The sequence below is a fragment of the Oryctolagus cuniculus genome, chromosome 7 (assembly GCF_964237555.1).
Source record: "Oryctolagus cuniculus chromosome 7, mOryCun1.1, whole genome shotgun sequence".
NCBI lineage: Eukaryota > Metazoa > Chordata > Mammalia > Lagomorpha > Leporidae > Oryctolagus > Oryctolagus cuniculus.
Window position 1 is genome coordinate 83,836,735 of NC_091438.1, and position 10,185 is coordinate 83,846,919.

Consider the following 10,185-nt stretch of genomic DNA (forward strand, 5'->3'; position numbering starts at 1 on the left):
TTCCCAGGCCATTAGCAGGGAGCTGGATTGGAAGTGGGGCAACAGGGACTCAAATCAGCATGCATATAGGCTGCCGGCTTTGTAGGAGGTGGGTTTACCCACTATTCCACAATGCCGACTCCTATCATTTGGGTACTTTCTCCTGGGTATTCAAGGGGACATTTTAGTTAATGACCCCACAGTTTATGCCACATCACAAGGGCTGTAAAACATTGCAGTGTAAGCACCCAAAACCACCATCACCGTTTACTGAAAATCTACTTAACTTGCTTCACATGATAGACATCGGGGAGCAAGGATTATGGGGAAGACTTTTCGCTCAAAGCAGCCTCTGCCTCTAACTGCTATTTTGTTCAACTTGTCTTCCCTTCTAACTTTGTCCCAGAAAAAATCCCTAGGGAAATGGAATTAAGCTGTTTCCCAGATTTACTTTTCAAAATTAGGCCTGGGCTGGCCTTCAACACAGCAAACACATTCTGTGTAGTCACAGGGGACGCCTGCATTGAATTCCTGGACCAGCTACGAAGCTTTGGGGGCCAGGCAGGCTGAACAAGCTCAAGAAAAACGCAGAGGTGGGCGTTTTGTGCCGTCGCCCACCACGCGGCTCTGTCCTTTCCTTTGCTCTCGCCCTTCCCTGCTCTTGGGAACCCTGTCTGTCTGTAGCCTGTGCTTGGATCTGGGGCTGGGGAGCTGGCAGCGGCGGTAACTAAAGCAGGCCACAGCGTCCCACGGGCGCCCGGGGACCATCAGCAGAGTGAGTGCAATGGTCCTCCTTCTCGGAGCTGGGGGGCGGCGTGGGGTTTCTGACACTGGCTGCTGCCTGCTGTGGTGACTCATCGGAGCAGAGGGCCCATCTGTAAAAGCTAGACATCGTCAAGGACTTGGCTTCATCATTTGCTTGGGAACGAAGAAATTCAATTTTAAATCTGCATATTCATCATTCTGGGAGAAATAAACACAGTGTGAAACTAACTAAAATATTTAATAGTCAACATTTAATAATTCCCCAATCATATGTGGGACAAGATTTCATTCTAAGGAATTGTAGCTCTCATACATATGTAATTATACAGGCAGGATTCGAGAAAGCTCTCTTTCTTTCCCATAATAGGTTTTCTTTCATTCTGTGTGGGTTTTCAACAGATTGCCCCCAAGAGGAAAATCCTGCCCACAATGTCCTTCCCTCGCAGGGCTGAGGTCATGGTGTTTTAAGCATCACTGGAATTTCCTTTGCATCCAAGCCTTTCTTATCTTCTCATCCTTTAAGTCGTGTTTTCCTTGCATTCTCCTGAAAAACAAGCAATGAGAAAACAACAACAAAATCTGAAAAGAAGATGCAGAACGTCTGTGCGAATTCCGGTCCTGTCGCAGTGAGAGCCACTTCAGCAGGAAGCCCTCGTCAGTGGCCAGCTCTCCTTGTCTCTTAGCCACAAGGAGATGGCTTCGGCCCTGGGAGAATGTAATCTACTGGTTCCAATAGTTGGGTGCAGGGAGGACATTTTAGGAGTCGAAATACTAGTGATAGATTTCGCCAATAAAATTGTGGATTTCACCAAGTCTTCTTAAAATGTTTAGAATGGGGTTGATGTAGAAGCAGGGATGTGGAACCTTTTTTCGGCCAAGGGCCATTTGGATATTTATAGCATCAGTCGTGGGCTGTACAAATTGATCAGCTTAGAAATCAGCCTGCTAGGGGCTGGCGTTGTGGTGTAGGTAGGTACCGGTTCACATCCCAGCTGCTCCATTTCTGATCCAGCTCTCCATTTAGTGTCCTGGGAAAAGCAGCCAAAGATGGCCCATGTGCTTAGATCCCAGGACCCACATGGGAGACCCAGAAGAATGCTATGGCTCCTGGCTTCAGCCTGGCCCAGCTGTGGCCATTGTGACCCTCTGGGGAGTGAACCAACACATAGTGCATCTCTCTCTCGCTCTCTCGCTCTTGCTCTCGCTCTCACCCTCTCTCTATAACTCTTTCAAATAAATAAATGACCCTTTCTTTAAAAAAAAAAATGATCCTGCCTTAGAGTCCTTGAGTTCTGCGTGCCTCCTGTGGTTGCCTTGGCAGGGCCAGGTCAGGTGATTTTGCTGGCCCCATCCGACCCACAGGCCCGACATTCCCCACTCCATATGTGGAGGGTGTGCCTGGAGCTAGCCTTTACAGAGTATCCACAAGTGCCATTATTTCCTACCACACAAGAAATTAACAAAATCTTAACCAATCCCTCTTGCAAAGACATTATTCAGTGATAACAAGTCCCAGTATGAAGAATCCAGGTTTCCTTCTGTCTGATCATATGGCCGTTTTCCCAACTGTTTCACACCTGCTAATGGAGTGTGACAAGCAAATCGCATTTGGCTGAGTACATGGCCCCACACGAAATGACTCCACAACGATGAAGCTTCTAAGCATCGGCCCCCTAATCTACCACTGCTTTGGGGCTTGGTGCCTTCCCTGTCATGAGCGATTTCAGTGCCCTGATCAGGGCAGACTTGACAGATTCTTTATCAATGTCAAATGTTTTTTGTGGTTAAGTCCAGTAACGCTAAAACAAAAGGCCTCCTAGATATTAGATATATGGGGGCATTACGGAATTCTCTTGCAGGCAATATTTTTTGGTCAACCTATGAAAAAGAAAAATGGAGTGAACGCTGAAGCGAAAGGAAGATGCCACAGAAGTCCTGGCAGTTGTTTTCATGGAAGTCAGACAACGTGAATGGCATGGGCCCATCGTTCGTCCCTCCTGTGTTCATGTTAAACTAGAACAAAGAGAAATGGCCAGCAAAGAAAGCAATGACCTAGGGGGAGGCGACTAAGTCTCAACAGACTTTTGATTTCAGGAAACAAGGTAGCATTGCTGAAAAGCACAGAGCCCCTTCCCCAGCTCACAGGCATACTCGCGTGTGTGCATCCACCCTACTGATTAAAATCATACATTTTCCTCATGGGTTTTTTCTTTTGACTTGTGAGGTTAATCTCATAGGCCTTGCTGACTTTGTCAACTCTCCCAGTATCTAATAGTGATGCAAAATGCCTTAGAAAAAGTACAATCCAAGCCTCTCTGAGCAAAATTCAGTCTCTGATGAAAGATGCTAAGCTTTCCTTTGGGGAACAGACTTCACAGTGCCATCAAGGTACATGCTAGCCCTGGCAACCTCATGATGGAGAGAGGTCTCTCTTTTGAATTCAAAACAATGCCTATCCCACAAGCAAATTCTTTTTTTTTTTTTTTTTTTTTTTTTTGGACAGGCAGAGTTAGAGAGAGAGAGAGAGACAGACAGAAAGGTCTTCCTTTGCCATTGGTTCACCCCCCAAGTGGCCACTATGGCCGGCGCGCTGCGCCAATCCAATGCCAGGAGCCAGGTGCCTCCTCCTCATCTCCCATGCGGGTGCAGGGCCCAAGCACTTGGGCCATCCTCCACTGCCTTCCCGGGCCACAGCAGAGAGCTGCACTGGAAGAGGAGCAACCAGGACAGAATCTGGCGTTCCAACCGGGACTAGAACCCAGGGTGCCGGCGCCGCAGGTGAAGTATTAGCCAAGTGAGCCACGGTGCCGGCCCGCAAGCAAATTCTTAAAAACTCCTCATATGTGCACCCATGAGGTCAAAATGCGTTCATGAGAAAGATGCCAGTCTCTGCCCTCCCATCCAAAATAAATGGATTATCCCAACCATTTGCTGAATCTGACCTGGGCTACCCCGATATTTCAGAATGGTCGTTGTCCAGATGGCATGGCACACAAGAAGCTTCGTGACCTTTTAAGAACTCAAAGGCCAAAACTCATCAAACTCATCAAAGCTGCAAAGGGACAGCAGGAAACAAGTCCTCTGAATGTTGGGTGCTAAACTGGAATTGGTATGTGTTGCACTGCCAAAGTGGTGAATTAATATGGACGAACAAGCTGTAGTCCTACACATCCTGAGTCATCAGCCATCGGTTCCTCTCCCATACAGCCGAAGGCCGAAGCTATTTCAACGTTTTATCTGATTTTTTTCTTTTTTGTACTAATTTAGAAAGTTGGTACTTTAATGTAATTGAACTCACTGAAGCTAAAAATGTCCAGACCTTTTTAATAAGGTACCTTTCAGTATTAAACTTTGGGGTCTGTTTTCCTCCTAAGCAGGCACTTAACTCCCATTAGCACTAATGGCAGTTGTGCACAAACATTGAGCAGGAAATATATATCTCTTTGTCTGTTTGTACTGAGCTCTAAGAGGGAAGAAAAATAAAATAAGGGAAGAAAAGGAAAAATAACTTGGAGGTTGAATAAGGAAGATAGAGCTGTAGGTTCATTTACAGAGGTGAAATTAATGACCAGCGTGCCCCCACCTCAGGGGCCACACATCTTTAACAAGATGAGAAGAAAATTTCTAAATCACTTTGAAAAATACCCAAACCCTGCTTTTCTGAGAAATCTGTTTCCCCTCCATCCCCAGCATATACATTAAACCCATTTTGCACCTGTTATGTACATAATGGTTCTAGACAACATAAGAAGATTTCATGATTTTTTTCCTTATCATTTTTACTTATCTACCAGTGAGCCAATTTAGGCAGCTTAAACCATTGCTAAAGAAGATGCATCAAAAATTGTCTGTAATCATTACAAATAATAGCACAAAATGTTCACAAGAAGCTGTTTTCTTATCATATTTTCATTAAAACATCTTTCCACCTGCTTTGCTTTTCCCACGTCTGGAACCTGCGTTGTAATCAGTCTTATTAACTAAGAACATAAATATGATTTATTATGGTCTGATAATGGAAGCTACGTGGGCCCAGAGAAGGGCTATATTGTCCTTTGATAAAATGGCTCTTTTCTCTCAAATGGAGAGCTCTATCATGAGAACATGCAGAAGGTAGTGAGTGATTATTTCCTCGGGGTGAGTGATGGAGAAGCCCGACAGAAAATCTTCTTGTTGACCATGACAGCCACAGAGGGTCCCCAAACCTCCCTGAGTTTGACAACCTGCAGACACTTTTGATGAACTGTATGCTTCTGTCAGAGACAGCCTGTCTGGGAGGAGAAAAGAGACCTTTATCGTCTCATCGGCTGTTATTATCTTGATCTTTCATAAGCAATCTCCAATGCACAAGACTATAATATCCTCTCGCACAAGTGCCAGGCATAATAGAAATGTAGTTAAAGGACCCTCTCCCTGGTTATGTAAATGTTCTTGCGCCGTAATTAAGAGAGATGGTTGGTGACTGACAGAAGTAGGAAAGAATAATCAAATTGTTTTAGCATTAGCTCCCTGTTTTAAGGACCTCAACCAGAGTAAATAGCATTTATGGTAGATATAGGAAAGCACGTTATTTTGAAGGCTTAGCCTACAAGGAAAAATTGTTTTGAATATGGTATTGGTGTTATATTTTTATTACACATGCAAATGGCAGCTGATTTTCAGCCAAGAGTGATTACTACGCTGATATGACTTAGAAGAAAATGAGTATGTCTCTCAAAATCCTTGTCTGAGAGTTAGAGCAAGAACAAAGACCTATTAATAAGGAATGTGCTTGCACAGATGGATCCTGGAGACCAAGTCAAGTTCTCCAATAATTTCTCTGTTATCCATTTCCAAGAGACTAAATATGGCAAAAAAAAATTTTTTCAATTAACAAATGTCTTTGCAGGCAAAAACACCTGCAATTATCAGGCAATTACAGCCATTTCTTCCATGGCCTCTGGGAGCTCCCCCTACTCTGACTGGGGGAGGACAGCTGTAGACGGAGTTTGCTTGGATTTTGGTGGCAAAAGCTTTCTGACCTTCCAGAAAAAAACCCAACCAGACTTGTAAGGAGGAGACCAGCTCCTGACCAGACTGCTGGCAGAAACAAGAAAAAGACATCACCCATTTTTAAAAGTTTAATCCCACCCCCCAGAAAAATGCAATACTTAGTTTTTCATTAACCTTTTGACATCTGGACTCGGAGTATCTCCACACCAACCACTAATGGCCTTTGCATTACCAATTAGTGGAGAGAAATGGGCAATGCTGATGCCAAAGGGTTAATCGCACCACTGGGTGGTCAGAGTCTGAAGAGCAGCCCTGAACCCAGAAGCCTTGAGAGTTGGGGGCCAGGGGCCGGGGAGCTCACTCCTTATTAAAAAACATGCAGCACGCAGGCACCAGCCTCCCTTTTCCTCTCAGGGCATCTTCCCTAGAGGGGGATTCGAATATGAACACACAGGCATGCACACACATCTATGCACACGGCTGGGCCCAGAACAAATCACGTCACCATTCTTGACTGAGCCTGTTCCATCAAAGGTGGAGCAGACCCGTGGAACTGTCTCTCTCTCAGCACCTCAGCCTGAGTGCTTCCTTAAGCAGTGACTTTCCCATGGGAATGAAAAAATTTGCCATTTCAGAGGGAGTTGGGTTTTGAGACGTGTTTGATCTCCCTTAAGAGATCCTTCTCTGAAGTTCTGCCAGCCCTCGATTATTGGTACAAAATGAGGCTTAGAGAAAGGATGGATAGATTCGATTCACAGATAATCTCTAAACTCCAGTTTGGTCTATATTTTAGTTTCTTCCTGAACAAACTGTACCAGAGCAATTAACAAACAAAAGTGATTGGGTGCTTCCTTTCTCCTTTTATGGTCAATTTTGTGGATGTTAGCAGAGTAAGGAAATTGTCAAAACACTGGCATCAAGAGAGGGGAAGAGGAAGAAACAAAATACCCAGATAGTCTGCGAACTGGATAATCTGCTCCTGAATAATTAAGAATCTAATTTCAAAAATAATGCAAAAACGGCCCTGAGAGCAATTCCATCTTGCAAATGCACAGCTTCTTTCCCCTAACCCCAAAATAGCGACTAGTGAAATGAACAAAACACACACCAAAAACCCAAACCTGCGATCCTCGGCCGCATTTGCCTCCATCTAATCCATGCATGCTCTAAGTTATGTTCTAAGGAGGTTTGGGGCAAGGAGGAGCTAAAGGCAACACAAAGACTTCTCTTACTCGCATTTCTGGCCGATCCAGCTTCACATGCAGGCGGTGGTAGCAACAGGGTTGCTTTCAAATCCGTGCTGTCCTAAAACTTCAGAAATTGATCCACCCCGTTTTAACTTTTTTTTTTTTAAATGAAAACCAACAGCCAAGTCAGGAACAACAGTGACTCAGCACTTCATTTTTTTGGGTGTGGGGGAGTCCCAAATTTGTGATTCCTCAGACAAAAAAATGCTTAAGTGCATTTGAGACGGAAATGAGAAACTGTTATACTTGATTCTCCACGGTGCTTCCACATGAGGCCAACGTTTTAGAGCTTTGCAGTTAGGGGCAGAAACGCTCTTAATGAGCCTACGTTTGCACATGTTTTGGCCAGAGTCACCGACTGACTGCACTCACTTAGTTCTGCTTTAGAAATGAAAATCTAATAAAGTAACTGGCAGTTTAAATGTCACCGAAATTGTCTCCAACATCCCAACTGGAATTGTGAAAACAGGCTCAAATTCCTCCCATCTCCCCTCTTTCACCTCCAAATGCCAGGCTTCTGAGGCAAACCATTTCCTAAGAAAGAGCAGAACTCAGGGAGGTTCAGAGGTCAGTGGTGCGGGGTGGAGAGGAGGAAAACTCTTTCTTCGAGTTGGAGGGGATTTGCTTTTTTCCACACACGCAGGCAAGAAGGACCGGAATCTTGAGGCTGGGAATGGTCTGCCTCTTGCAAAGGAATTCAAAGGAGCCATTGTGTTTGATACTTTGCTTCCCAATCAGTCTCTGACAGCAACATCAGAAGCATCAGATACTTCAGTTCTACATCTGGAAAGAGGCCTTTTTTTTTTTTTCCCCAGAAAAAAAAAAAAAAAAACTCTCCTGAAGACATTGAAGCCTAATTACTCCACACCCCATAGTCTCAAAGATTGGTATCTCTCTGATAGGCGGTGATAACCCTGGAGAAATGAGAGCAGCCCCCTTAGGACCTGGGCAGATAACATTTCCGTGCTTTATCCTCAATAAAACGCATTGGCAAGTAAATGTATTAACTGGATGCTTTCGTTCCCCCTGCCAATCAAAATGTAATGATCACTGTGCAGGATGCAACAATGCTGTGTGTTAAGTGACCAAACAGAAAACCTTCACTGAAATGTGGAAGGGATTTAGAACATCCAGGAATAACGATCAAGGAATTGGCTCAGGTCAACCGCTGTCCCCCTTGCTTTTCTAGAAGATACAGACATCAGGTCCTCCTATTTACCGCGAGGCATTGAAAGTTCTCATGGTCTGGATCTTAGCATTTTGAATCTATTCTAAGAAAGTGGAAAGCACTCTAAAGAGCCTGGTCCTTATTCTCAATGGAATTCATGACTACTATACCCTAAACCCTGGAGAGAAAGTGCCTTCATTTCTCTTGCTACTGTGGACTAGACAGAGATGACCTAGAAGTAGGAAAAGAAGAGGACTGTAAGCACTCATCTGGGAAGAATGGAGGGAGGTGGGGAGGTGGGGAGGTAGACAAGAAGAAGGCACTGGGTGGTGGAGAGGAGTTTATGGACACTTAGCCGGGTAAGGCAGAGAAAGCCAGTCACTGCGACAGCATCCAGGTCTCAGATTTTAGCCACAGTTGAAGAACGCTGGGTAATTTAGCTGATCCGCCAGCCAAATCAAATCCTGGGCCTTTCCTACGGCATTGGAAATGTCTCAGGTTTTCTCATTCTGCGTTTTTGATGGAAATTAAACTTGTAAATCAATAAGAACAGAACCAAGTCTGTATAAAAAGCACTCCTCTTTAGCCCTATTCCCCAACACACTACATTTCTGATTTCCTGCCCAAATGATTTAAGATTCCCAAATGCAAGCAGAAAAATTTAAGTTTGAGATATGCTTGTAAAACCACCTAAATTTCAGCCTAAGTCCCTTATGGAAAGAATTTTTTAAAGAAGACATAAAGAATAATTGTACAATACTCTTATACAAAGAAACAATAGAAGTATACCCATGAAAAGTTCAGGGACTATCTCAAAAGTACTTGAAGTGATTGACAGATGCCTCCCATGGGAATTTGATGAGTCTGCTATAGACCCAAGCAACATCAGCAAACTCTTCTGCAATTTGCCCCTCTACCTCTGCCCCTCCCTCTGGGCATATTTGTTTTATTTATTTTAGCCTTCTTATTTCTTTTTAACCTATGCCATCTGATATCCTTTCCTCTACTTTTTTTTTTAAAGATTTATTTATTTATTTGAAAGAGTTACGGAGAGATTTTCCACACGCTGGTTCACTCCCCAAATAGCTACAACGGCCAGGACTGGGCCAAGCTGAAGCCAGGAGCCAGGAGCTTTCTCCGGGTTTCTCATTGGATGGCAGGGCCCAAACACTTGGCCCATCTTCTGCTGCTTTTCCCAGGCCATTATCAGGGAGCAGGATTAGAAGTAGAGCAGTGGGGAACATAAACCAGTGCCCATATAGGATACCCGCATTGCAGGTGTGGCTTCATTTGCTACATCACAATGATGACCACTCCTCTGATTTTTTTTTTTTTTTACTGTCAGTTATTCAGGCACTACACTAGAGTCTTACTACAGTCAACTATGTTAATTCCCACTATGGAAATGACCGTGTTCCTCTACTCTCAACTTAGCTTTCTTTCTCTGCCAGTTAAGATTTTCTATATCTGGAGTAAGATGAAGAGATGTGCACCCATTGCTGGCCTATTCCAGGTGCAGAAATATTCTCAGTGGTGGCTATTGGGAAACTCTGAAAAAAATGCCAAGCAAAAAGAAAGTATGACATCAACAGGATTCAGAACCAACAGTTAGGGCGAGTGTTATCAAATCCGAGATCAATGAATCCTAATCCCGAGACCCCAGAGACACCAGGACAACCACATCTCTGAAAAGACTCCAGTCCTTGAATCCTTTTTAAAATTATGTATCTAATTTGTATTTATTTTATTTTAAAATCAGAGAGAGAGAGAGAGAGAGAGAGAGAGAGAGAGAGATCTCATCCATTGACTCACTCCCCCAAATATCTGCAGTAGCCAGGGTTGGGCCAGGCCAAAGCAAAGTCAGAAAGTCAGTCCAGATTTCCCAAGTGGGTAGCAGGGACCCACATACTTGGAGCATAAACTGCTGCCTTCCAGGGGTTGTACTAGCAGGAAACTAAGAATTGGGAATAGAGCCCAGATTCAACCCAGACACTCAGATATGGGGTATGGGTGTCCCAAGTGGCACCTTAAATG

The 10,185-nt window shown here is 44.2% G+C and overlaps 1 long non-coding RNA gene across 1 annotated transcript; it reads right to left on the reverse strand.

The window, feature by feature from the left end:
- Positions 1–973: 973 nt before the first annotated feature.
- On the reverse strand, positions 974–7,199 carry LOC138850618 (uncharacterized). The gene is made up of 2 exons (XR_011390595.1): positions 6,969–7,199; positions 974–1,288 (listed from the first exon to the last, which is right to left on the reverse strand). It is a non-coding gene; the product is annotated as an uncharacterized lncRNA (long non-coding RNA).
- Between the last annotated feature and the right edge of the window lie 2,986 nt (positions 7,200–10,185).